The sequence below is a fragment of the Dioscorea cayenensis genome, chromosome 3 (assembly GCF_009730915.1).
Source record: "Dioscorea cayenensis subsp. rotundata cultivar TDr96_F1 chromosome 3, TDr96_F1_v2_PseudoChromosome.rev07_lg8_w22 25.fasta, whole genome shotgun sequence".
In the NCBI taxonomy this organism is placed as follows: Eukaryota; Viridiplantae; Streptophyta; class Magnoliopsida; order Dioscoreales; family Dioscoreaceae; genus Dioscorea; species Dioscorea cayenensis.
Genome location: NC_052473.1, coordinates 18745278 through 18751423, shown reverse-complemented (window position 1 = coordinate 18751423; position 6146 = coordinate 18745278).

Here is a 6146-nt window from a genome sequence, read left to right as displayed (position 1 = left end):
TCCGGACAAATCAACACCCTGGTCCACCACGCCACCCTCCCAAAGTCGGCCTGGGAACCCACTATCGCAGATGAGTCGGGCCTTAGCCTGCCATCACCATCCAAACCAACATGTAAATGTAGCAATAATACAATCAGAGTAAATCACATCACATGATCGCTTATCCGGGACAAGCATTCACATCACGAAAATAAACATCATTTCCACGAAAGCCCAATGTCAAAAAGTATAACAATGCGTAAAACCAAGAAAAATCCAGGATCCAGCTGATACCATTCCTATTCCAGGAATGAAAACCAATTCCACAAATATTATTGGTAAAACATTTTAAAATGCTCACATGATTTCACAAATCATTCCAAATCAAAAGCATATATAACCATAGAAATAAATACATGAATTGAATAATTAAATCACATATCATCAGTATTTTTCACTATTCACAAATCACGTATAATTATACTGGAAACCCGATGTATCAATACGATTGTCGGGAACATCAATGCAAATAAATATACATGATACCCTCAACATTATACGCCAATTAAACATGATAAAAAGAAATACTTAAACAATTATTTTTCAAAATACTAGCCATTAAATAATTATTTCAAAAATAATAATAATTAATCAATTATTTAAAATAATAGCTACTACCAACTCACCTAGTGTCCTTGGGTTCCTTGCTAGACCCTGAACTCCCTCCCAAGAGCGAACACACACCTAACAAGAATAATAATATAAAAATAAATAACACATTTAAACCCAAAATAAAATACTATAAACAATAATAGACTCTATCTAGCTCCACTCACTCCAATCGGTTAAAATCCAACTGCAGCAGATCAACCTGGCTCAATCTGCGTTTAAACCAGAAATTTCAATTTAGACGAAACACGCGCTAAACCAATCTGAACCAATCTCAATTCCATTGAACCAGGCTCAATTGCACTGAACCAAGCTTTTAATTCCACTGAACCAAGACTCAATCAAACTGAACCAGCTTGAACCAACTCAATTCTTTATTCAAAAATCCATTGAACCAACTTGGTTCAGTCCAAAACCCTTAACCCAAAATCAACTGAACCAAACCCAACCCATATCAACTTGATTTGATCAAGCCCAACTCAACCAAATTAACTCAACTCAACCAACCAAATCAATTCAACTTGGTTTGATCAAATCAAAATCAATTGGACTAACTCAACCCATTTCAATCCAACAATCATCATTAACACCTTAATCATCATAATCAATTTAATTAATCAAAACTAAACCCTAATCTCGTTCTACATGTAATCATACATGAATTGCATGACCCTCATCTCCATTTCAAGCGATTTTCAACTCGAATCTGAGGTTTTTCAAAACAATTTCATACACTCATCATCTACGATAATTAAACATGCTTTTTCAACCCAAATAAATCATTTTTCTTCATCAAATCCACCAAATACACACACACATACATTCAAGTATACTCAATAAATAAATCATCAGCAATACTTACCAAAACAATACTTCATCCTATTCTCCATCAGCATATAGCTCCATCACTCCCATTAACTCACGGTTTCATGTAGCAGGGGAAAAGAATGAGAAGGAGATGAAGAAGATGAACACTCAAGAGTCTAGATTTTTTTCTCCCGATGAAGTTTTCAGCCAAAATTTACATTTAGTCCCTCAAAACTTAACTTCTTACAAGTCAGTCCCTGCAAAACTCACAAATGGTCCCTGAATTATGAAAATAGTATTCTCAAAAGGTCCTTGAAACTATCAAATGGTCCCTGAAGTATAACACAATATTTCAAAAAGGTCCCTACCGCCTTACCTTTCAGTCCTTGGTTTCAGAAATATTTTTATATCAATCCTTTTTTTCTATTACTCTTTAACCCAAAATCTTTTTAAAAACTTTTTACACTTAAGTCCTTGTCTCGTCCACTTGGGGTTTCTCAACAAGATTACTCTCAGAAAAATTCTATCTGCAACTGTAGTAATACCTCGAATATATTTTTCCAATGAGATATGTAAAGGTTCGGTATTACAATCCTTCCTCTAAGAAAATTTCGTCCTCGAAATTTCCTTAGCATGTATAAATATGATATCATCGAAGTTCACTTGTTCCAAATCTGCTCTCTTGTTCCAACTGCTCAACATAGAAATAACAATCTCGTGTCGAGGGATGTCCAAGTATCTAGCGATGATCAAAGTGAACCCGATTCCTCTTATACTGTGTTATACACGGTGATACAACACTCTTCCGATGTGTTACTCCCGGCTTCCTCACTTCCAAAAACTCATACTGATAAAAATAATCTTGTATTTTTCCACAATCCAGTAGAAAAGCAACTTCTTATTCCCAAGTAGAAATACATCATCATCGGAGATACATGGTAGAATACAAACATCTCAAGCACACAAACGATAATAAAAACAGATTATTCTACTATTCACAAGTCCTCATACGCTCATCGAACCTCATCCTTGTCTACGGGTTTTACCGCGTTCAACCTTTCCTGCTCCATCGCTCAACCGCCGCACCATAGTTAAGGACCTGCATGGGCATCATCATATCTTTCGCTGCAAACTCCCTCGGAAACTCCATACCTCCTTCCTCACATTACGGCATACGACTCTCGCCTCAGGTGAAAAACGCTCCATGTAGATATTCCTCATCCGAGCAACTATAGAGCTAAAATCTCCGTATTCATGGTTACCACATAACGAGCTTCTAGGGACATAAACATCGACTCATCGCTTGTTCTTGGTTACTGAGTGCAATAATAGAACTAGAAGATGCTGAGGCAACAAGAGTAGAGCTAGAGGGTACTTGAGCAGCATTATGAGTTTCCATCTCTTCTTCCCTCATTCGTTCCTCCTCTCTCCTTCTCTCTGCTCCTCCACTTCTCTCTGCTCTTCTTCCTCTCTTCTTTCGCTCTTCCAGGAAATATCTCTACTCTTTCTCTATTATACCTTGGAGGAGGTCCCTCGCCCTCGCTCGTCTCAAACGCCTTGGTTCCCTGCCACGTCCCCACCCGGGGCCCGCCACGTGACAACCGCCCGCGACGATCCCGAGGAGGGACACACACCACTCAACCCTCGAGTCATCGCAAGGCTCACAAACTCCCCGCTAAACAACACCGCAATAATAAAGGTACCAAAAACAAAACTTTCACTCAAAAAAATCAATAGTAAAGTGAAAGATATACAAATCACATTTACAGAGTTAATAACACTAGTGGATCCACCGCGACTCATACAATGCAACCCGATTAAGAGTAAACAAACAACCCGACTCGGGATACAAATTGCCAAGCACTTCGCCCCGCTATGACGACCAAAACCACTAAAAACCCGAAGAGAGGAGGGGGTGAGTAACCATAGTCACTCAGATGAATGGGTTAGCACAAATCTAATGTAATATCAAAACAAATCGAGGAAATTCCAATAAACACATTCTACAATAACATAAATGAACTCGAACGCTCACATTTGCAACATAATGAAAAATACAGGATATGAAACCTTGGTATTTAGAAACCAAAAACATAAATTCTCACGAGTATAGACAAAACATCAACATGTATAAAAACAAATGCTTGGATATAATTTCCCAAAATAAGTAGAAGAACCAACTTAAATAAATAAAAACCTCGATAATCACAAATCCTCAATTCCGCATGATACATGTTCGAAAAAGCATTAAGATATCAAACATGTTATGTGAAAAGATCACACTCGAATATACCAATTGCAAGAAAATAGAAATTTTTCCTCAAATATTGAAATTTCATCTCGATCAAATAAACAATGGCCTAAAAACACTCTCTCTAACTTTAGCCAGCCACGACTTGTTGAGAGCCGCCAAGGTCTTCGCACTCGACGCTGGGCTCCACCGGTCCCGCAGTGGTGACCCCCGGATCCCGACTGTATCATCCAATCGTGGCTCTACGCCTCCCACCGATCCCGGACAAATCAACACCCGTGTCCACAACGCCACCTCTAAAGGCTCGGCCCTGCTGGGACCCACTATCGCAGAGAGTCGGGCCTTAGCCCGCGTCACCATCCAAAACCAACATATAGTCAGTAGCAATAATACAATCGAATCACTCATGTCACAAGGTCCTTATTCGTGACAAGCATTCACATATCGGAATAAAACATTATTTCCACAAATCCAAAGCCAAAAGCATAGTAATGCATGTAAACTTTCAAAAAGTATTCCAATCCCGATGTGCCAATACATTCAAAAACATTTCTGTCCAAATGCCAAGAATAACACAATAATATGCTAAGCTCAAGCATTGCTTTTAGACAATAAAACCAAATCAATATTAAACGCATTATAATATCCACAATCTAGAAGAACATGCCATTCGTAAATAAAAACCCTTTTGTTTTTCATAACCATAAATATCAAAAAGCATGCTTTATACAAGTGAAAGGTTTTACAAACCATTTCTAAAAAGTTGATGCCAACAAAGTGTAGAAAAAGAAACATTAAGTTTTGAAATACAATAAAAGGCATCAAAACAAGCATAGCTTTTTGTTCTAGTTAAACCTCAAGTTACTTAGGATCATTCTAGCTTTCTTTCTTCAAACTCACTAAGTTTTTCCTCCAAATACAAGATTAATCCCTCAAGGTCTAGTCTATCACAACCTCTAAATACTTTTACAAGTCATGAAAATATGTTCATCTCATCACATATATTTACACCTACCAATATACATTGATTAAATCCTACTTTTACACATCATTAGGTATTTACTTTCACAAGCCTTTACTATTCGAGCCTCTCTTATACTCAACAATGTCTTAGATCCTTATCATAGTGCCACTACCTCAACATTAATATTTACTTCATCTATAATAATTTCATTGTCAAAAATACTCACAAGTTGACTATCTCCTCTAAGGATGTATTAAATCAAACTATTATTAAAAAAATTCACAGTGAATATTCAGCCTTTTGCAATTCAACACTTGTCACATATATAGCTCAAGCTATTCATCATCAACCTTCTAAATAAATTCCATTTAGAATAATAATCATAATCATTGGCATCCACCCGATATATATATATATATATATACATATGTATATCCCGATATGATCAAACTACAATTAAACCCCCTACACTATGCTCACAAGAACAAACCTCATCAATTTGTGAGAATCCTACTACATAAGTGTAATTATGTCACCCATGGTTCTCGATATTACAAAGAATATATTAGCATAAATCTCAATCGACTAGCCAAAAATCATATATAAGGTTCCACAAGTTATTCCAATTCCAATATACTAGTGTAGTCATATACCTTAGCATTCAAGACTTCATCAGTTCCATGTACCATGTTTATCACATCATGCCTCAAAAACTTCGTAAATTATGCATCATTAGGGAGATTAAATCATCCATTGAACATACATAATCAATTTTACTTATAACCCATAAGCTCCATGAACTTGTTGTAATAATCAAGCAATTTCCATTCATCCACCAAGCATGTATATCCTCAAGTTCAATCTCAACTAACGCAAGTACAACATTAACAAGCTTTCTCATGATTTTTTTCGTAGAGTAAAACCACAAGTCATTTTTAAATAAAACCATAGTCTCTAGTAGTCATCTACACTTTCTTTTCTCCTATAGCCAGTGATTTGAAAAACATGATAAAGCCATGGAAATCATTTCGTAAAAAAACAAATAAAATATTTTTCGACACTCAATTAGAATTGTGCACTCAACATAACCCACTCACGTAACATGTTGCCTCGCTGGAGACGCCAAGACACTCGATCACGGTTTCCTTCCCTCGAGGATGCTTCGCCACCCTAGATACAAGCAGGAATCCAAATACTAATGAACACAAGAATGATCGCTAAAAAGAAAAATGCATGCAAATGCATTTATACATGTCTAATACGAAACCTTAGGGTTTTTAGGGCAAAAACATTGTCATTTTTGGACCCAAACGACCTCGTAATGAAGTAAACCTAGTTCCAATAAGTTCAATGAATGAAAAGCTTCAATTTGGATCAAAGAAATACAATAAAAGGCCAAAGTTTTTCCGGTGCTACAAGAATATCGGGAATGCTACAAGAAAACCCGAACCTTACAAATGGTTTTCTCTCATTTTA